The sequence below is a fragment of the Ambystoma mexicanum genome, chromosome 4p, assembly GCF_040938575.1.
Source record: "Ambystoma mexicanum isolate Mex_15411 chromosome 4p, UKY_AmexF1_1, whole genome shotgun sequence".
Lineage (NCBI taxonomy): Eukaryota > Metazoa > Chordata > Amphibia > Caudata > Ambystomatidae > Ambystoma > Ambystoma mexicanum.
Window position 1 is genome coordinate 882,847,616 of NC_090927.1, and position 22,767 is coordinate 882,870,382.

Genomic DNA, 22,767 nt, shown 5'->3' on the forward strand with positions numbered 1-22,767 from the left:
CCCCAGCCAGTCCATGTTAACGCTGGCTGATGGGAGAGGAGTTCTCTCTTATCAATCAGTATGTTCACTTTGCTCAGCATGACCACGCTGACTGATAGGAGACGACTCCTCTCCTGTCAGTCAGTGTGTTCATGTTGTCAGCGTGATCACGCTAACTGATGGGAGAGGAGTTCTCTCTTGTCAGGCAGTGTGTTCATGTTGCTCAGCGTGACCACGCTGACTGACAGGAGAGGAGTTCTCTCTTGTCAATCAGTGTGTTCTTTTCAGCGAGATCACGCTGACTGATGGGAGAGGAGTTCTCTCTTGTCAATCAGTGTGTTCACGTTGCTCAGCGTGACCACGCTGACTGATGGGAGAGGAGTTCTCTCTTGTCAGTCAGTGTGTTCACATTGCTCAACATGACCACACTGACTGACAGGAGAGGAGTTCTCTCTTGTCAATCAGTGTGTTCATGTTGTCAGCGTGGTCACGCTGACTGATGGGAGAGGAGTTCTCTCTTGTCAGTCAGTGTGTTCACGTTGCTCAGCATGACCACACTGACTGACAGGAGAGGAGTTCTCTCTTGTCAATCAGTGTGTTCTTTTCAGCGTGATCACGCTGACTGATGGGAGAGGAGTTCTCTCTTGTCAATCAGTGTGTTCACGTTGCTCAGCGTGACCACGCTGACTGATGGGAGAGAAGTTCTCTCTTGTCAATCAGTGTGTTCTTGTAGTCAGCGTGGTCACGCTGACTGATGGGAGAGGAGTTCTCTCTTGTCAGTCAGTATGTTCACGTTGCTCAGCGTGACCACGGTGACTGACAGGAGAGGACTTCTCTCCTGTCAGTCAGTGTGTTCATGTTGTCAGCGTGATCACGCTGAAGGATGGGAGAGGAGTTCTCTCTTGTCAATCAGTGTGTTCATGTTGTCAGCGTGGTCACGCTGACTGATGGGAGAGGAGTTCTCTCATGTCAGTCAGTGTGTTCATATTGCTCAGCATGACCACGCTGACTGACAGGAGAGGAGTTCTCTCTTGTCAGTCATTGTGTTCATGTTGTCAGCGTGATCACGCTGACTGATGGGAGTGTTCTCTCGTCAGTCAGTGTGGTCACGTTGCTCAATGTGACCACGCTGACAGATGGGAGAGGAGTTCTCTCTTGTCAGTCAGTGTGTTCACGTTGCTCAGCAGGACCACGCTGATTGGCAGGAGAGCAGTTCTCTCTTGTCAGTCAGTGTGTTCATGTTGTCAGTGTGATCACTCTAACTGATGGGAGAGGAGTTCTCTCTTGTCAGTGTGTTAACGTTGCTCAGCGTGACCATGCTGACTGATGGGAGAGGAGTTCTCTCTTGTCAGTCATTGTGTTCACGTTGCTCAGCATGACCACGCTGACTGACAGGAGAGGAGTTCTCTCTTGTCAATCAGTGTGTTCATGTTGTCAGCGTGATCACGCTGACTGATGGGAGAGGAGTTCTCTCTTGTCAGTCAGTGTGTTCATGTTGCTCAGCGTGACCACACTGACTGACAGGAGAGGAGTTCTCTCTTGTCAATCAGTGTGTTCATGTTGTCAGCATGATCACGCTGACTGATGGGAGAGGAGTTCTCTCTTGTCAGGCAGTGTGTTCATGTTGCTCAGCGTGACCACGCTGACTGACAGGAGAGGAGTTCTCTCTTGTCAATCAGTGTGTTCTTTTCAGCGTGATCACGCTGACTGATGGGAGAGGAGTTCTCTCTTGTCAATCAGTGTGTTCACGTTGCTCAGCGTGACCACGCTGACTGATGGGAGAGGAGTTCTCTCTTGTCAGTCAGTGTGTTCACATTGCTCAACATGACCACACTGACTGACAGGAGAGGAGTTCTCTCTTGTCAGTCAGTGTGTTCACGTTGCTCAGCATGACCACACTGACTGACAGGAGAGGAGTTCTCTCTTGTCAATCAGTGTGTTCTTTTCAGCGTGATCACGCTGACTGATGGGAGAGGAGTTCTCTCTTGTCAATCAGTGTGTTCACGTTGCTCAGCGTGACCACGCTGACTGATGGGAGAGAAGTTCTCTCTTGTCAATCAGTGTGTTCTTGTAGTCAGCGTGGTCACGCTGACTGATGGGAGAGGAGTTCTCTCTTGTCAGTCAGTATGTTCACGTTGCTCAGCGTGACCACGGTGACTGACAGGAGAGGACTCCTCTCCTGTCAGTCAGTGTGTTCATGTTGTCAGCGTGATCACGCTGAAGGATGGGAGAGGAGTTCTCTCTTGTCAATCAGTGTGTTCATGTTGTCAGCGTGGTCACGCTGACTGATGGGAGAGGAGTTCTCTCATGTCAGTCAGTGTGTTCATATTGCTCAGCATGACCACGCTGACTGACAGGAGAGGAGTTCTCTCTTGTCAGTCATTGTCTTCATGTTGTCAGTGTGATCACGCTGACTGATGGGAGAGGAGTTCTCTCTTGTCAGTCAGTGTGTTCACGTTGCTCAGCAGGACCACGCTGATTGGCAGGAGAGGAGTTCTCTCTTGTCAGTCAGTGTGTTCATGTTGTCAGTGTGATCACTCTAACTGATGGGAGAGGAGTTCTCTCTTGTCAGTGTGTTAACGTTGCTCAGCGTGACCATGCTGACTGATGGGAGAGCAGTTCTCTCTTGTCAGTCATTGTGTTCACGTTGCTCAGCATGACCACGCTGACTGACAGGAGAGGAGTTCTCTCTTGTCAGTCAGTGTGTTCATGTTGTCAGCGTGATCACGCTGACTGATGGGAGAGGAGTTCTCTCTTATCAGTCAGTGTGTTCATGTTGCTCAGCGTGACCACGCTGACTGACAGGAGAGGAGTTCTCTCTTGTCAATCAGTGTGTTCTTTTCAGTGTGATCACGCTGACTGATGGGAGAGGAGTTCTCTCTTGTCAATCAGTGTGTTCACGTTGCACAGCGTAACCACGCTGACTGATGGGAGAGGAGTTCTCTCTTGTCAGTCAGTGTGTTCACAGTGCTCAACACGACCACACTGACTGACAGGAGAGGAGTTCTCTCTTGTCAATCAGTGTGTTCATGTTGTCAGCGTGGTCACGCTGACTGATGGGAGAGGAGTTCTCTCTTGTCAGTCAGTGTGTTCACGTTGCTCAGCGTGACCACGCTAACTGATGGGAGAGGAGTTCTCTCTTGTCAGTCAGTGTGTTCACGTTTCTCAGCATGATCACGCTGACTGACAGGAGAGGAGTTGTCTCTTGTCTGTCAGTGTGTTCATGTTGTCAGCGTAATCACGCTGACTGATGGGAGAGGAGTCCTCTCTTGTCAGTCAGTGTGTTCACGTTGCTCAGCGTGACCACGCTAACTGACGGGAGAGGACTCCTCTCCTGTCAACCAGTGCGTTCATGTTGTCAGCGTGATCACGCTGAACGATGGGAGAGGAGTTCTCTCTTGTCTGTCAGTGTGTTCATGTTGTCAGCGTAATCACGCTGACTGACGGGAGAGGAGTTCTCTCTTGTCAATCAGTGTGTTCACGTTGCTCAGCGTGACCACGCTGACTGATGGGAGAGGAGTTCTCTCTTCAGGCAGTGTGTTCGCGTTGCTCAGCATGACCACGCTGACTGATAGGAGAGGACTCCTCTCCTGTCAGCCAGTGTGTTCATGTTGTCAGCGTGATCACACTGAACGATGGGAGAGGAGTTCTCTCTTGTCAGGCAGCATGTCTATGTGTCGGCTCCGTGGATGCTTTTTACGGGTGCATGGAGGTAAGGTAAGTGTTTTTATTTTAAATTAAAAGTGTATATGTGTATTTAAATTAAATTAGTATGTATGTGTGTATGTATGAATGCATGCGTGCATGTTGGTGTTTGTGTCAATGCTGTGTTTGGTTTTTTGTATACATGCATGTATGGAGTTGTGTAAGTGGTGGATGAATGCATGGGTCAAAGTGTTTTTTGTGAGTGTGTGTTCAGCATCATGCCTAAATGTAGCCGCCCTGGGGGCAACTTCATTAAGGGGTGGGTCCATGGCATCAGAGGTGCACCTAGGCTAAAATGTCAGGGGGGAAAGGGGACTAACACTTCAAATGTTGGGAGAGGCGCTGACGTCAGAGGCTGTGAGGAAGGGGCAACCTTCCTTGTGTGGGGGCGCCTAACATTTTTCCACATTTCGAATGAGACTATTCTGGTGAAGCTTCAATGTTACAAGCAGCTACCTCTTGCCTTCATTTCTGAAACGTCACACTTAGGGACTGCTGTGAGAATGAGATGTCTCATGTCACCACTTACCTTCTAATTACTCCCCTAGCATGCAAGTGCTAACCCCACATCACGATTTCAATTACCTAAAAATGTATGGATATGAATGCAGGTGCTAACAGTGAAATGACTTCTCATGGCCGTGCAATTCCCTATGGCAATTCTCACCCAGTTCCTGCCCTCCCCACTCAAAACACCTCCTCACTGGAACTCTTTGAGCTAGCTTTAAACATGCCTTGCCATCAAACTTTGCCCTCAATGTGCCTGCAAGTGTTCCTCAAAGGAGTCTTCTGAGAGTTCATGACTTCATTGGAGTTGTAAACACGCAACTGGTGTAATAAAAATGTCTTAATAAGGTCTGCCTTTGGCCACTCAATTTAAAAACACCCCGCGTGTCTTTCGCTGAAGTTCTTTTAAAAAAAAGCATTGGCAAAGCCAACAGTTTTGGCTTGTGTATAAGTATTAGGCATTTACCAGGCACTGCTTTTAGATGCTCAGGTACTCAAACCATTTTGCACTGGCACTATCAATGGCCAGCTAATACCAATACAGAAGTGCCTTTCCCATGCCTACACGAATGCCCAAACTGTTAGCATTACCAGTGCTCTTTTTGCTTTACCCTTGATGCACAGGACTATGCATCAAGGTTAAAGCAAACATACTACTTGGCTAAATTGGTCCACATTGAATGAAGGCCAATCTAGCCAGTAATAAAACTTATGGTGCACAGTCAGCCTGGATATACTTTCTGTGGCATGGCATTTTTACTGGCTGGTATTCCATACATGGTAATAATGGCATGATGCAGCCTGCATCGACATAATTAGAACAACCAGCATGAATATATTTTTATACTAGCATATCTCGCGTGGAAAGGCGGCATGAAATGTATTGGAAAATGTTCCTATGCACAATGTGTGATTTGCAAATATTGGGGTTTTCCATGTGCTTCCATACAAAACCAATTGCAAATTGTATGAATTTCTACCCAATTTTGCAAAGAAAGTGCTCTAAAATGCATACTTTTAACCCAATGTTTCAAACATTTTCTTGGGAATGAGAACCCCCCTCAAGCAACCCTTGTTTGGTTTGGGCTCCCTCACTGTGCTCTGTTGATCCTGCCTAATTGGCACAAACATTTAAGCCTCTTAAATTCAGAAATGTACCAGCCTCCACTCTACATCATTTGTCACTGTGTATGATGTGTGTTTTAATGCACACACGGGGCGGGGTGCTCATTAATGATATGATATGGCATTTATAATGTGCCCGTACACAAGTGTTTGAAGGCGCGACAAGGCAAGGAGGGAGAAACAAAAGAGTAGGACAAAACACAGATCTTACTAGGCCTTGTGTCATTCAGATCGCGCAAGAACAGTTAAGGGGGGAGGGGAGAAGTGCCGACGGTGGGGCAGGATGCAGAAGTGCAGTAACAAAGGAGAAATAAGAGTGCAGCCAACGGGTGGCAAGTGTGGGTACTCATAAGTGCAGTCAACGAGTGGAGAATAAGAGCAAGAGCGGGGACTGTAGGGTTACAGATACAGACCACAAGTGCAGGGGAGCCAAGAGACAGTGTGGGATTGCAACAGGACAGGCAGGGACCTGGGCCCGCATTCAGAGCTTGACCAGATGACCAGTGCATGGATCAGGCAGGTGATCAGCAAGGGAGAGGAAGAGAGAAGGCAGAAGCAAAGAGACAGGTCTTGAGGTGCTTCCGGAACCAGAGATGGCTCTCCTCAAGTTTCAACGAGGCCGGGAGGCTATTTGCAGGGGGAGGCCCCAGCCAGTCCATGTTAACGCTGGCTGATGGGAGAGGAGTTCTCTCTTATCAATCAGTATGTTCACTTTGCTCAGCATGACCACGCTGACTGATAGGAGACGACTCCTCTCCTGTCAGTCAGTGTGTTCCTGTTGTCAGCGTGATCACGCTAACTGATGGGAGAGGAGTTCTCTCTTGTCAGGCAGTGTGTTCATGTTGCTCAGCGTGACCACGCTGACTGACAGGAGAGGAGTTCTCTCTTGTCAATCAGTGTGTTCTTTTCAGCGAGATCACGCTGACTGATGGGAGAGGAGTTCTCTCTTGTCAATCAGTGTGTTCACGTTGCTCAGCGTGACCACGCTGACTGATGGGAGAGGAGTTCTCTCTTGTCAGTCAGTGTGTTCACATTGCTCAACATGACCACACTGACTGACAGGAGAGGAGTTCTCTCTTGTCAATCAGTGTGTTCATGTTGTCAGCGTGGTCACGCTGACTGATGGGAGAGGAGTTCTCTCTTGTCAGTCAGTGTGTTCACGTTGCTCAGCATGACCACACTGACTGACAGGAGAGGAGTTCTCTCTTGTCAATCAGTGTGTTCTTTTCAGCGTGATCACGCTGACTGATGGGAGAGGAGTTCTCTCTTGTCAATCAGTGTGTTCACGTTGCTCAGCGTGACCACGCTGACTGATGGGAGAGAAGTTCTCTCTTGTCAATCAGTGTGTTCTTGTAGTCAGCGTGGTCACGCTGACTGATGGGAGAGGAGTTCTCTCTTGTCAGTCAGTATGTTCACGTTGCTCAGCGTGACCACGGTGACTGACAGGAGAGGACTTCTCTCCTGTCAGTCAGTGTGTTCATGTTGTCAGCGTGATCACGCTGAAGGATGGGAGAGGAGTTCTCTCTTGTCAATCAGTGTGTTCATGTTGTCAGCGTGGTCACGCTGACTGATGGGAGAGGAGTTCTCTCTTATCAATCAGTATGTTCACTTTGCTCAGCATGACCACGCTGACTGATAGGAGACGACTCCTCTCCTGTCAGTCAGTGTGTTCCTGTTGTCAGCGTGATCACGCTAACTGATGGGAGAGGAGTTCTCTCTTGTCAGGCAGTGTGTTCATGTTGCTCAGCGTGACCACGCTGACTGACAGGAGAGGAGTTCTCTCTTGTCAATCAGTGTGTTCTTTTCAGCGAGATCACGCTGACTGATGGGAGAGGAGTTCTCTCTTGTCAATCAGTGTGTTCACGTTGCTCAGCGTGACCACGCTGACTGATGGGAGAGGAGTTCTCTCTTGTCAGTCAGTGTGTTCACATTGCTCAACATGACCACACTGACTGACAGGAGAGGAGTTCTCTCTTGTCAATCAGTGTGTTCCTGTTGTCAGCGTGATCACGCTAACTGATGGGAGAGGAGTTCTCTCTTGTCAGGCAGTGTGTTCATGTTGCTCAGCGTGACCACGCTGACTGACAGGAGAGGAGTTCTCTCTTGTCAATCAGTGTGTTCTTTTCAGCGAGATCACGCTGACTGATGGGAGAGGAGTTCTCTCTTGTCAATCAGTGTGTTCACGTTGCTCAGCGTGACCACGCTGACTGATGGGAGAGGAGTTCTCTCTTGTCAGTCAGTGTGTTCACATTGCTCAACATGACCACACTGACTGACAGGAGAGGAGTTCTCTCTTGTCAATCAGTGTGTTCATGTTGTCAGCGTGGTCACGCTGACTGATGGGAGAGGAGTTCTCTCTTGTCAGTCAGTGTGTTCACGTTGCTCAGCATGACCACACTGACTGACAGGAGAGGAGTTCTCTCTTGTCAATCAGTGTGTTCTTTTCAGCGTGATCACGCTGACTGATGGGAGAGGAGTTCTCTCTTGTCAATCAGTGTGTTCACGTTGCTCAGCGTGACCACGCTGACTGATGGGAGAGAAGTTCTCTCTTGTCAATCAGTGTGTTCTTGTAGTCAGCGTGGTCACGCTGACTGATGGGAGAGGAGTTCTCTCTTGTCAGTCAGTATGTTCACGTTGCTCAGCGTGACCACGGTGACTGACAGGAGAGGACTTCTCTCCTGTCAGTCAGTGTGTTCATGTTGTCAGCGTGATCACGCTGAAGGATGGGAGAGGAGTTCTCTCTTGTCAATCAGTGTGTTCATGTTGTCAGCGTGGTCACGCTGACTGATGGGAGAGGAGTTCTCTCATGTCAGTCAGTGTGTTCATATTGCTCAGCATGACCACGCTGACTGACAGGAGAGGAGTTCTCTCTTGTCAGTCATTGTGTTCATGTTGTCAGCGTGATCACGCTGACTGATGGGAGTGTTCTCTCGTCAGTCAGTGTGGTCACGTTGCTCAATGTGACCACGCTGACAGATGGGAGAGGAGTTCTCTCTTGTCAGTCAGTGTGTTCACGTTGCTCAGCAGGACCACGCTGATTGGCAGGAGAGGAGTTCTCTCTTGTCAGTCAGTGTGTTCATGTTGTCAGTGTGATCACTCTAACTGATGGGAGAGGAGTTCTCTCTTGTCAGTGTGTTAACGTTGCTCAGCGTGACCATGCTGACTGATGGGAGAGGAGTTCTCTCTTGTCAGTCATTGTGTTCACGTTGCTCAGCATGACCACGCTGACTGACAGGAGAGGAGTTCTCTCTTGTCAATCAGTGTGTTCATGTTGTCAGCGTGATCACACTGACTGATGGGAGAGGAGTTCTCTCTTGTCAGTCAGTGTGTTCATGTTGCTCAGCGTGACCAGACTGACTGACAGGAGAGGAGTTCTCTCTTGTCAATCAGTGTGTTCATGTTGTCAGCATGATCACGCTGACTGATGGGAGAGGAGTTCTCTCTGGTCAGGCAGTGTGTTCATGTTGTCAGCATGATCACGCTGACTGACAGGAGAGGAGTTCTCTCTTGTCAATCAGTGTGTTCTTTTCAGCGTGATCACGCTGACTGATGGGAGAGGAGTTCTCTCTTGTCAATCAGTGTGTTCACGTTGCTCAGCGTGACCACGCTGACTGATGGGAGAGGAGTTCTCTCTTGTCAGTCAGTGTGTTCACATTGCTCAACATGACCACACTGACTGACAGGAGAGGAGTTCTCTCTTGTCAATCAGTGTGTTCATGTTGTCAGCGTGGTCACGCTGACTGATGGGAGAGGAGTTCTCTCTTGTCAGTCAGTGTGTTCACGTTGCTCAGCATGACCACACTGACTGACAGGAGAGGAGTTCTCTCTTGTCAATCAGTGTGTTCTTTTCAGCGTGATCACGCTGACTGATGGGAGAGGAGTTCTCTCTTGTCAATCAGTGTGTTCACGTTGCTCAGCGTGACCACGCTGACTGATGGGAGAGAAGTTCTCTCTTGTCAATCAGTGTGTTCTTGTAGTCAGCGTGGTCACGCTGACTGATGGGAGAGGAGTTCTCTCTTGTCAGTCAGTATGTTCACGTTGCTCAGCGTGACCACGGTGACTGACAGGAGAGGACTCCTCTCCTGTCAGTCAGTGTGTTCATGTTGTCAGCGTGATCACGCTGAAGGATGGGAGAGGAGTTCTCTCTTGTCAATCAGTGTGTTCATGTTGTCAGCGTGGTCACGCTGACTGATGGGAGAGGAGTTCTCTCATGTCAGTCAGTGTGTTCATATTGCTCAGCATGACCACGCTGACTGACAGGAGAGGAGTTCTCTCTTGTCAGTCATTGTCTTCATGTTGTCAGTGTGATCACGCTGACTGATGGGAGAGGAGTTCTCTCTTGTCAGTCAGTGTGTTCACGTTGCTCAGCAGGACCACGCTGATTGGCAGGAGAGGAGTTCTCTCTTGTCAGTCAGTGTGTTCATGTTGTCAGTGTGATCACTCTAACTGATGGGAGAGGAGTTCTCTCTTGTCAGTGTGTTAACGTTGCTCAGCGTGACCATGCTGACTGATGGGAGAGCAGTTCTCTCTTGTCAGTCATTGTGTTCACGTTGCTCAGCATGACCACGCTGACTGACAGGAGAGGAGTTCTCTCTTGTCAGTCAGTGTGATCATGTTGTCAGCGTGATCACGCTGACTGATGGGAGAGGAGTTCTCTCTTATCAGTCAGTGTGTTCATGTTGCTCAGCGTGACCACGCTGACTGACAGGAGAGGAGTTCTCTCTTGTCAATCAGTGTGTTCTTTTCAGTGTGATCACGCTGACTGATGGGAGAGGAGTTCTCTCTTGTCAATCAGTGTGTTCACGTTGCTCAGCGTAACCACGCTGACTGATGGGAGAGGAGTTCTCTCTTGTCAGTCAGTGTGTTCACAGTGCTCAACACGACCACACTGACTGACAGGAGAGGAGTTCTCTCTTGTCAATCAGTGTGTTCATGTTGTCAGCGTGGTCACGCTGACTGATGGGAGAGGAGTTCTCTCTTGTCAGTCAGTGTGTTCACGTTGCTCAGCGTGACCACGCTAACTGATGGGAGAGGAGTTCTCTCTTGTCAGTCAGTGTGTTCACGTTTCTCAGCATGATCACGCTGACTGACAGGAGAGGAGTTGTCTCTTGTCTGTCAGTGTGTTCATGTTGTCAGCGTAATCACGCTGACTGATGGGAGAGGAGTCCTCTCTTGTCAGTCAGTGTGTTCATGTTGCTCAGCGTGACCACGCTGACTGACAGGAGAGGAGTTCTCTCTTGTCAATCAGTGTGTTCTTTTCAGTGTGATCACGCTGACTGATGGGAGAGGAGTTCTCTCTTGTCAATCAGTGTGTTCACGTTGCTCAGCGTAACCACGCTGACTGATGGGAGAGGAGTTCTCTCTTGTCAGTCAGTGTGTTCACGTTTCTCAGCATGATCACGCTGACTGACAGGAGAGGAGTTGTCTCTTGTCTGTCAGTGTGTTCATGTTGTCAGCGTAATCACGCTGACTGACGGGAGAGGAGTTCTCTCTTGTCAATCAGTGTGTTCACGTTGCTCAGCGTGACCACGCTGACTGATGGGAGAGGAGTTCTCTCTTCAGGCAGTGTGTTCGCGTTGCTCAGCATGACCACGCTGACTGATAGGAGAGGACTCCTCTCCTGTCAGCCAGTGTGTTCATGTTGTCAGCGTGATCACACTGAACGATGGGAGAGGAGTTCTCTCTTGTCAGGCAGCATGTCTATGTGTCGGCTCCGTGGATGCTTTTTACGGGTGCATGGAGGTAAGGTAAGTGTTTTTATTTTAAATTAAAAGTGTATATGTGTATTTAAATTAAATTAGTATGTATGTGTGTATGTATGAATGCATGCGTGCATGTTGGTGTTTGTGTCAATGCTGTGTTTGGTTTTTTGTATACATGCATGTATGGAGTTGTGTAAGTGGTGGATGAATGCATGGGTCAAAGTGTTTTTTGTGAGTGTGTGTTCAGCATCATGCCTAAATGTAGCCGCCCTGGGGGCAACTTCATTAAGGGGTGGGTCCATGGCATCAGAGGTGCACCTAGGCTAAAATGTCAGGGGGGAAAGGGGACTAACACTTCAAATGTTGGGAGAGGCGCTGACGTCAGAGGCTGTGAGGAAGGGGCAACCTTCCTTGTGTGGGGGCGCCTAACATTTTTCCACATTTCGAATGAGACTATTCTGGTGAAGCTTCAATGTTACAAGCAGCTACCTCTTGCCTTCATTTCTGAAACGTCACACTTAGGGACTGCTGTGAGAATGAGATGTCTCATGTCACCACTTACCTTCTAATTACTCCCCTAGCATGCAAGTGCTAACCCCACATCACGATTTCAATTACCTAAAAATGTATGGATATGAATGCAGGTGCTAACAGTGAAATGACTTCTCATGGCCGTGCAATTCCCTATGGCAATTCTCACCCAGTTCCTGCCCTCCCCACTCAAAACACCTCCTCACTGGAACTCTTTGAGCTAGCTTTAAACATGCCTTGCCATCAAACTTTGCCCTCAATGTGCCTGCAAGTGTTCCTCAAAGGAGTCTTCTGAGAGTTCATGACTTCATTGGAGTTGTAAACACGCAACTGGTGTAATAAAAATGTCTTAATCAGGTCTGCCTTTGGCCACTCAATTTAAAAACACCCCGCGTGTCTTTCGCTGAAGTTCTTTTAAAAAAAAGCATTGGCAAAGCCAACAGTTTTGGCTTGTGTATAAGTATTAGGCATTTACCAGGCACTGCTTTTAGATGCTCAGGTACTCAAACCATTTTGCACTGGCACTATCAATGGCCAGCTAATACCAATACAGAAGTGCCTTTCCCATGCCTACACGAATGCCCAAACTGTTAGCATTACCAGTGCTCTTTTTGCTTTACCCTTGATGCACAGGACTATGCATCAAGGTTAAAGCAAACATACTACTTGGCTAAATTGGCCCACATTGAATGAAGGCCAATCTAGCCAGTAATAAAACTTATGGTGCACAGTCAGCCTGGATATACTTTCTGTGGCATGGCATTTTTACTGGCTGGTATTCCATACATGGTAATAATGGCATGATGCAGCCTGCATCGACATAATTAGAACAACCAGCATGAATATATTTTTATACTAGCATATCTCGCGTGGAAAGGCGGCATGAAATGTATTGGAAAATGTTCCTATGCACAATGTGTGATTTGCAAATATTGGGGTTTTCCATGTGCTTCCATACAAAACCAATTGCAAATTGTATGAATTTCTACCCAATTTTGCAAAGAAAGTGCTCTAAAATGCATACTTTTAACCCAATGTTTCAAACATTTTCTTGGGAATGAGAACCCCCCTCAAGCAACCCTTGTTTGGTTTGGGCTCCCTCACTGTGCTCTGTTGATCCTGCCTAATTGGCACAAACATTTAAGCCTCTTAAGTTCAGAAATGTACCAGCCTCCACTCTACATCATTTGTCACTGTGTATGATGTGTGTTTTAATGCACACACGGGGCGGGGTGCTCATTAATGATATGATATGGCATTTATAATGTGCCCGTACACAAGTGTTTGAAGGCGCGACAAGGGAAGGAGGGAGAAACAAAAGAGTAGGACAAAACACAGATCTTACTAGGCCTTGTGTCATTCAGATCGCGCAAGAACAGTTAAGGGGGGAGGGGAGAAGTGCCGACGGTGGGGCAGGATGCAGAAGTGCAGTAACAAAGGAGAAATAAGAGTGCAGCCAACGGGTGGCAAGTGTGGGTACTCATAAGTGCAGTCAACGGGTGGAGAATAAGAGCAAGAGCGGGGACTGTAGGGTTACAGATACAGACCACAAGTGCAGGGGAGCCAAGAGACAGTGTGGGATTGCAACAGGACAGGCAGGGACCTGGGCCCGCATTCAGAGCTTGACCAGATGACCAGTGCATGGATCAGGCAGGTGATCAGCAAGGGAGAGGAAGAGAGAAGGCAGAAGCAAAGAGACAGGTCTTGAGGTGCTTCCGGAACCAGAGATGGCTCTCCTCAAGTTTCAACGAGGCCGGGAGGCTATTTGCAGGGGGAGGCCCCAGCCAGTCCATGTTAACGCTGGCTGATGGGAGAGGAGTTCTCTCTTATCAATCAGTATGTTCACTTTGCTCAGCATGACCACGCTGACTGATAGGAGACGACTCCTCTCCTGTCAGTCAGTGTGTTCATGTTGTCAGCGTGATCACGCTAACTGATGGGAGAGGAGTTCTCTCTTGTGAGTCAGTGTGTTTATGTTGTCAGCGTGATCACACTGACTGATGGGAGAGGAGTTCTCTCTTGTCAGTCAGTGTGTTCATGTTGCTCAGCGTGACCACGCTGACTGATGGGAGAGGAGTTCTCTCTTGTCAGTCAGTGTGTTCACGTTGCTCAGCATGACCACACTGACTGACAGGAGAGGAGTTCTCTCTTGTCAATCAGTGTGTTCTTTTCAGCGTGATCACGCTGACTGATGGGAGAGGAGTTCTCTCTTGTCAATCAGTGTGTTCACGTTGCTCAGCGTGACCAAGCTGACTGATGGGAGAGGAGTTCTCTCTTGTCAATCAGTGTGTTCTTGTTGTCAGCGTGGTCACGCTGACTGATGGGAGAGGAGTTCTCTCTTGTCAGTCAGTGTGTTCACTTTGCTCAGCGTGACCACGGTGACTGACAGGAGAGGACTCCTCTCCTGTCAGTCAGTGTGTTCATGTTGTCAGCGTGATCACGCTGACTGATGGGAGAGGAGTTCTCTCTTGTCAATCAGTGTGTTCATGTTGTCAGCGTGGTCACGCTGACTGATGGGAGAGGAGTTCTCTCATGTCAGTCAGTGTGTTCATATTGCTCAGCATGACCACGCTGACTGACAGGAGAGGAGTTCTCTCTTGTCAGTCATTGTGTTCATGTTGTCAGCGTGATCATGCTGACTGATGGGAGTGTTCTCTCGTCAGTCAGTGTGGTCACGTTGCTCAATGTGACCACGCTGACAGATGGGAGAGGAGTTCTCTCTTGTCAGTCAGTGTGTTCACGTTGCTCAGCAGGACCACGCTGATTGGCAGGAGAGGAGTTCTCTCTTGTCAGTCAGTGTGTTCATGTTGTCAGTGTGATCACTCTAACTGATGGGAGAGGAGTTCTCTCTTGTCAGTGTGTTAACGTTGCTCAGCGTGACCATGCTGACTGATGGGAGAGGAGTTCTCTCTTGTCAGTCATTGTGTTCACGTTGCTCAGCATGACCACGCTGACTGACAGGAGAGGAGTCCTCTCTTGTCAATCAGTGTGTTCATGTTGTCAGCGTGATCACGCTGACTGATGGGAGAGGAGTTCTCTCTTGTCAGTCAGTGTGTTCATGTTGCTCAGCGTGACCACACTGACTGACAGGAGAGGAGTTCTCTCTTGTCAATCAGTGTGTTCATGTTGTCAGCATGATCACGCTGACTGATGGGAGAGGAGTTCTCTCTTGTCAGGCAGTGTGTTCATGTTGCTCAGCGTGACCACGCTGACTGATAGGAGACGACTCCTCTCCTGTCAGTCAGTGTGTTCATGTTGTCAGCGTGATCACGCTAATTGATGGGAGAGGAGTTCTCTCTTGTGAGTCAGTGTGTTTATGTTGTCAGCGTGATCACACTGACTGATGGGAGAGGAGTTCTCTCTTGTCAGTCAGTGTGTTCATGTTGCTCAGCGTGACCACGCTGACTGATGGGAGAGGAGTTCTCTCTTGTCAGTCAGTGTGTTCACGTTGCTCAGCATGACCACACTGACTGACAGGAGAGGAGTTCTCTCTTGTCAATCAGTGTGTTCTTTTCAGCGTGATCACGCTGACTGATGGGAGAGGAGTTCTCTCTTGTCAATCAGTGTGTTCACGTTGCTCAGCGTGACCACGCTGACTGATGGGAGAGGAGTTCTCTCTTGTCAATCAGTGTGTTCTTGTTGTCAGCGTGGTCACGCTGACTGATGGGAGAGGAGTTCTCTCTTGTCAGTCAGTGTGTTCACGTTGCTCAGCGTGACCACGGTGAGTGACAGGAGAGGACTCCTCTCCTGTCAGTCAGTGTGTTCATGTTGTCAGCGTGATCACGCTGACTGATGGGAGAGGAGTTCTCTCTTGTCAATCAGTGTGTTCATGTTGTCAGCGTGGTCACGCTGACTGATGGGAGAGGAGTTCTCTCATGTCAGTCAGTGTGTTCATATTGCTCAGCATGACCACGCTGACTGACAGGAGAGGAGTTCTCTCTTGTCAGTCATTGTGTTCATGTTGTCAGCGTGATCACGCTGACTGATGGGAGTGTTCTCTCGTCAGTCAGTGTGGTCACGTTGCTCAATGTGACCACGCTGACAGATGGGAGAGGAGTTCTCTCTTGTCAGTCAGTGTGTTCATGTTGCTCAGCAGGACCACGCTGATTGGCAGGAGAGGAGTTCTCTCTTGTCAGTCAGTGTGTTCATGTTGTCAGTGTGATCACTCTAACTGATGGGAGAGGAGTTCTCTCTTGTCAGTGTGTTAACGTTGCTCAGCGTGACCATGCTGACTGATGGGAGAGGAGTTCTCTCTTGTCAGTCATTGTGTTCACGTTGCTCAGCATGACCACGCTGACTGACAGGAGAGGAGTTCTCTCTTGTCAATCAGTGTGTTCATGTTGTCAGCGTGATCACGCTGACTGATGGGAGAGGAGTTCTCTCTTGTCAGTCAGTGTGTTCATGTTGCTCAGCGTGACCACACTGACTGACAGGAGAGGAGTTCTCTCTTGTCAATCAGTGTGTTCATGTTGTCAGCATGATCACGCTGACTGATGGGAGAGGAGTTCTCTCTTGTCAGGCAGTGTGTTCATGTTGCTCAGCGTGACCACGCTGACTGACAGGAGAGGAGTTCTCTCTTGTCAATCAGTGTGTTCTTTTCAGCGTGATCACGCTGACTGATGGGAGAGGAGTTCTCTCTTGTCAATCAGTGTGTTCACGTTGCTCAGCGTGACCGGGCTGACTGATGGGAGAGGAGTTCTCTCTTGTCAGTCAGTGTGTTCACATTGCTCAACATGACCACACTGACTGACAGGAGAGGAGTTCTCTCTTGTCAATCAGTGTGTTCATGTTGTCAGCGTGGTCACGCTGACTGATGGGAGAGGAGTTCTCTCTTGTCAGTCAGTGTGTTCACGTTGCTCAGCATGACCACACTGACTGACAGGAGAGGAGTTCTCTCTTGTCAATCAGTGTGTTCCTTTCAGCGTGATCACGCTGACTGATGGGAGAGGAGTTCTCTCTTGTCAATCAGTGTGTTCACGTTGCTCAGCGTGACCACGCTGACTGATGGGAGAGAAGTTCCCTCTTGTCAATCAGTGTGTTCTTGTAGTCAGCGTGGTCACGCTGACTGATGGGAGAGGAGTTCTCTCTTGTCAGTCAGTATGTTCACGTTGCTCAGCGTGACTACGGTGACTGACAGGAGAGGACTCCTCTCCTGTCAGTCAGTGTGTTCATGTTGTCAGCGTGATCACGCTGAAGGATGGGAGAGGAGTTCTCTCTTATCAATCAGTGTGTTCATGTTGTCAGCGTGGTCACGCTGACTGATGGGAGAGGAGTTCTCTCATGTCAGTCAGTGTGTTCATATTGCTCAGCATGACCACGCTGACTGACAGGAGAGGAGTTCTCTCTTGTCAGTCATTGTCTTCATGTTGTCAGTGTGATCACGCTGACTGATGGGAGAGGAGTTCTCTCTTGTCAGTCAGTGTGTTCACGTTGCTCAGCAGGACCACGCTGATTGGCAGGAGAGGAGTTCTCTCTTGTCAGTCAGTGTGTTCATGTTGTCAGTGTGATCACTCTAACTGATGGGAGAGGAGTTCTCTCTTGTCAGTGTGTTAACGTTGCTCAGCGTGACCATGCTGACTGATGGGAGAGGAGTTCTCTCTTGTCAGTCATTGTGTTCACGTTGCTCAGCATGACCACGCTGACTGACAGGAGAGGAGTTCTCTCTTGTCAGTCAGTGTGTTCATGTTGTCAGCGTGATCAAGCTGACTGATGGGAGAGGAGTCCTCTCTTGTCAGTGTGTTCACGTTGCTCAGCGTTACCACGCTAACTGATGGGAGAGGAGTTCTCTCTTGTCAGTCAGTGTGTTCCCGTTGCTCAACATGACCACAATGACTGACAGGAGAGGAGTTCTCTCTTGTCAATCAGTGTGTTCATGTTGTCAGCGTGATCACGCTGACTGATGGGAGAGGAGTTCTCTCTTATCAGTCAGTGTGTTCATGTTGCTCAGCGTGACCACGCTGACTGACAGGAGAGGAGTTCTCTCTTGTCAATCAGTGTGTTCTTTTCAGTGTGATCACGCTGACTGATGGGAGAGGAGTTCTCTCTTGTCAATCAGTGTGTTCACGTTGCTCAGCGTAACCACGCTGACTGATGGGAGAGGAGTTCTCTCTTGTCAGTCAGTGTGTTCACAGTGCTCAGCACGACCACACTGACTGACAGGAGAGGAGTTCTCTCTTGTCAATCAGTGTGTTCATGTTGTCAGCGTGGTCACGCTGACTGATGGGAGAGGAGTTCTCTCTTGTCAGTCAGTGTGTTCACGTTGCTCAGCGTGACCACGCTAACTGATGGGAGAGGAGTTCTCTCTTGTCAGTCAGTGTGTTCACGTTTCTCAGCATGATCACGCTGACTGACAGGAGAGGAGTTGTCTCTTGTCTGTCAGTGTGTTCATGTTGTCAGCGTAATCACGCTGACTGATGGGAGAGGAGTCCTCTCTTGTCAGTCAGTGTGTTCACGTTGCTCAGCGTGACCACGCTAACTGACGGGAGAGGACTCCTCTCCTGTCAACCAGTGCGTTCATGTTGTCAGCGTGATCACGCTGAACGATGGGAGAGGAGTTCTCTCTTGTCTGTCAGTGTGTTCATGTTGTCAGCGTAATCACGCTGACTGACGGGAGAGGAGTTCTCTCTTGTCAATCAGTGTGTTCACGTTGCTCAGCGTGACCACGCTGACTGATGGGAGAGGAGTTCTCTCTTCAGGCAGTGTGTTCGCGTTGCTCAGCATGACCACGCTGACTGATAGGAGAGGACTCCTCTCCTGTCAGCCAGTGTGTTCATGTTGTCAGCGTGATCACACTGAACGATGGGAGAGGAGTTCTCTCTTGTCAGGCAGCATGTCTATGTGTCGGCTCCGTGGATGCTTTTTACGGGTGCATGGAGGTAAGTGTTTTTATTTTAAATTAAAAGTGTATATGTGTATTTAAATTAAATTAGTATGTATGTGTGTATGTATGAATGCATGCGTGCATGTTGGTGTTTGTGTCAATGCTGTGTTTGGTTTTTTGTATACATGCATGTATGGAGTTGTGTAAGTGGTGGATGAATGCATGGGTCAAAGTGTTTTTTGTGAGTGTGTGTTCAGCATCATGCCTAAATGTAGCCGCCCTGGGGGCAACTTCATTAAGGGGTGGGTCCATGGCATCAGAGGTGCACCTAGGCTAAAATGTCAGGGGGGAAAGGGGACTAACACTTCAAATGTTGGGAGAGGCGCTGACGTCAGAGGCTGTGAGGAAGGGGCAACCTTCCTTGTGTGGGGGCGCCTAACATTTTTCCACATTTCGAATGAGACTATTCTGGTGAAGCTTCAATGTTACAAGCAGCTACCTCTTGCCTTCATTTCTGAAACGTCACACTTAGGGACTGCTGTGAGAATGAGATGTCTCATGTCACCACTTACCTTCTAATTACTCCCCTAGCATGCAAGTGCTAACCCCACATCACGATTTCAATTACCTAAAAATGTATGGATATGAATGCAGGTGCTAACAGTGAAATGACTTCTCATGGCCGTGCAATTCCCTATGGCAATTCTCACCCAGTTCCTGCCCTCCCCACTCAAAACACCTCCTCACTGGAACTCTTTGAGCTAGCTTTAAACATGCCTTGCCATCAAACTTTGCCCTCAATGTGCCTGCAAGTGTTCCTCAAAGGAGTCTTCTGAGAGTTCATGACTTCATTGGAGTTGTAAACACGCAACTGGTGTAATAAAAATGTCTTAATCAGGTCTGCCTTTGGCCACTCAATTTAAAAACACCCCGCGTGTCTTTCGCTGAAGTTCTTTTAAAAAAAAGCATTGGCAAAGCCAACAGTTTTGGCTTGTGTATAAGTATTAGGCATTTACCAGGCACTGCTTTTAGATGCTCAGGTACTCAAACCATTTTGCACTGGCACTATCAATGGCCAGCTAATACCAATACAGAAGTGCCTTTCCCATGCCTACACGAATGCCCAAACTGTTAGCATTACCAGTGCTCTTTTTGCTTTACCCTTGATGCACAGGACTATGCATCAAGGTTAAAGCAAACATACTACTTGGCTAAATTGGCCCACATTGAATGAAGGCCAATCTAGCCAGTAATAAAACTTATGGTGCACAGTCAGCCTGGATATGCTTTCTGTGGCATGGCATTTTTACTGGCTGGTATTCCATACATGGTAATAATGGCATGATGCAGCCTGCATCGACATAATTAGAACAACCAGCATGAATATATTTTTATACTAGCATCTCTCGCGTGGAAAGGCGGCATGAAATGTATTGGAAAATGTTCCTATGCACAATGTGTGATTTGCAAATATTGGGGTTTTCCATGTGCTTCCATACAAAACCAATTGCAAATTGTATGAATTTCTACCCAATTTTGCAAAGAAAGTGCTCTAAAATGCATACTTTTAACCCAATGTTTCAAACATTTTCTTGGGAATGAGAACCCCCCTCAAGCAACCCTTGTTTGGTTTGGGCTCCCTCACTGTGCTCTGTTGATCCTGCCTAATTGGCACAAACATTTAAGCCTCTTAAGTTCAGAAATGTACCAGCCTCCACTCTACATCATTTGTCACTGTGTATGATGTGTGTTTTAATGCACACACGGGGCGGGGTGCTCATTAATGATATGATATGGCATTTATAATGTGCCCGTACACAAGTGTTTGAAGGCGCGACAAGGCAAGGAGGGAGAAACAAAAGAGTAGGACAAAACACAGATCTTACTAGGCCTTGTGTCATTCAGATCGCGCAAGAACAGTTAAGGGGGGAGGGGAGAAGTGCCGACGGTGGGGCAGGATGCAGAAGTGCAGTAACAAAGGAGAAATAAGAGTGCAGCCAACGGGTGGCAAGTGTGGGTACTCATAAGTGCAGTCAACGGGTGGAGAATAAGAGCAAGAGCGGGGACTGTAGGGTTACAGATACAGACCACAAGTGCAGGGGAGCCAAGAGACAGTGTGGGATTGCAACAGGACAGGCAGGGACCTGGGCCCGCCTTCAGAGCTTGACCAGATGACCAGTGCATGGATCAGGCAGGTGATCAGCAAGGGAGAGGAAGAGAGAAGGCAGAAGCAAAGAGACAGGTCTTGAGGTGCTTCCGGAACCAGAGATGGCTCTCCTGAAGTTTCAACGAGGCCGGGAGGCTATTTGCAGGGGGAGGCCCCAGCCAGTCCATGTTAACGCTGGCTGATGGGAGAGGAGTTCTCTCTTATCAATCAGTATGTTCACTTTGCTCAGCATGACCACGCTGACTGATAGGAGACGACTCCTCTCCTGTCAGTCAGTGTGTTCATGTTGTCAGCGTGGTCACGCTGACTGATGGGAGAGGAGTTCTCTCATGTCAGTCAGTGTGTTCATATTGCTCAGCATGACCACGCTGACTGACAGGAGAGGAGTTCTCTCTTGTCAGTCATTGTGTTCATGTTGTCAGCGTGATCACGCTGACTGATGGGAGTGTTCTCTCGTCAGTCAGTGTGGTCACGTTGCTCAATGTGACCACGCTGACAGATGGGAGAGGAGTTTTCTCTTGTCAGTCAGTGTGTTCACGTTGCTCAGCAGGACCACGCTGATTGGCAGGAGAGGAGTTCTCTCTTGTCAGTCAGTGTGTTCATGTTGTCAGTGTGATCACTCTAACTGATGGGAGAGGAGTTCTCTCTTGTCAGTGTGTTAACGTTGCTCAGCGTGACCATGCTGACTGATGGGAGAGGAGTTCTCTCTTGTCAGTCATTGTGTTCACGTTGCTCAGCATGACCACGCTGACTGACAGGAGAGGAGTCCTCTCTTGTCAATCAGTGTGTTCATGTTGTCAGCGTGATCACGCTGACTGATGGGAGAGGAGTTCTCTCTTGTCAGTCAGTGTGTTCACGTTTCTCAGCATGATCACGCTGACTGACAGGAGAGGAGTTGTCTCTTGTCTGTCAGTGTGTTCATGTTGTCAGCGTAATCACGCTGACTGATGGGAGAGGAGTCCTCTCTTGTCAGTCAGTGTGTTCACGTTGCTCAGCGTGACCACGCTAACTGACGGGAGAGGACTCCTCTCCTGTCAACCAGTGCGTTCATGTTGTCAGCGTGATCACGCTGAACGATGGGAGAGGAGTTCTCTCTTGTCTGTCAGTGTGTTCATGTTGTCAGCGTAATCACGCTGACTGACGGGAGAGGAGTTCTCTCTTGTCAATCAGTGTGTTCACGTTGCTCAGCGTGACCACGCTGACTGATGGGAGAGGAGTTCTCTCTTCAGGCAGTGTGTTCGCGTTGCTCAGCATGACCACGCTGACTGATAGGAGAGGACTCCTCTCCTGTCAGCCAGTGTGTTCATGTTGTCAGCGTGATCACACTGAACGATGGGAGAGGAGTTCTCTCTTGTCAGGCAGCATGTCTATGTGTCGGCTCCGTGGATGCTTTTTACGGGTGCATGGAGGTAAGTGTTTTTATTTTAAATTAAAAGTGTATATGTGTATTTAAATTAAATTAGTATGTATGTGTGTATGTATGAATGCATGCGTGCATGTTGGTGTTTGTGTCAATGCTGTGTTTGGTTTTTTGTATACATGCATGTATGGAGTTGTGTAAGTGGTGGATGAATGCATGGGTCAAAGTGTTTTTTGTGAGTGTGTGTTCAGCATCATGCCTAAATGTAGCCGCCCTGGGGGCAACTTCATTAAGGGGTGGGTCCATGGCATCAGAGGTGCACCTAGGCTAAAATGTCAGGGGGGAAAGGGGACTAACACTTCAAATGTTGGGAGAAGCGCTGACGTCAGAGGCTGTGAGGAAGGGGCAACCTTCCTTGTGTGGGGGCGCCTAACATTTTTCCACATTTCGAATGAGACTATTCTGGTGAAGCTTCAATGTTACAAGCAGCTACCTCTTGCCTTCATTTCTGAAACGTCACACTTAGGGACTGCTGTGAGAATGAGATGTCTCATGTCACCACTTACCTTCTAATTACTCCCCTAGCATGCAAGTGCTAACCCCACATCACGATTTCAATTACCTAAAAATGTATGGATATGAATGCAGGTGCTAACAGTGAAATGACTTCTCATGGCCGTGCAATTCCCTATGGCAATTCTCACCCAGTTCCTGCCCTCCCCACTCAAAACACCTCCTCACTGGAACTCTTTGAGCTAGCTTTAAACATGCCTTGCCATCAAACTTTGCCCTCAATGTGCCTGCAAGTGTTCCTCAAAGGAGTCTTCTGAGAGTTCATGACTTCATTGGAGTTGTAAACACGCAACTGGTG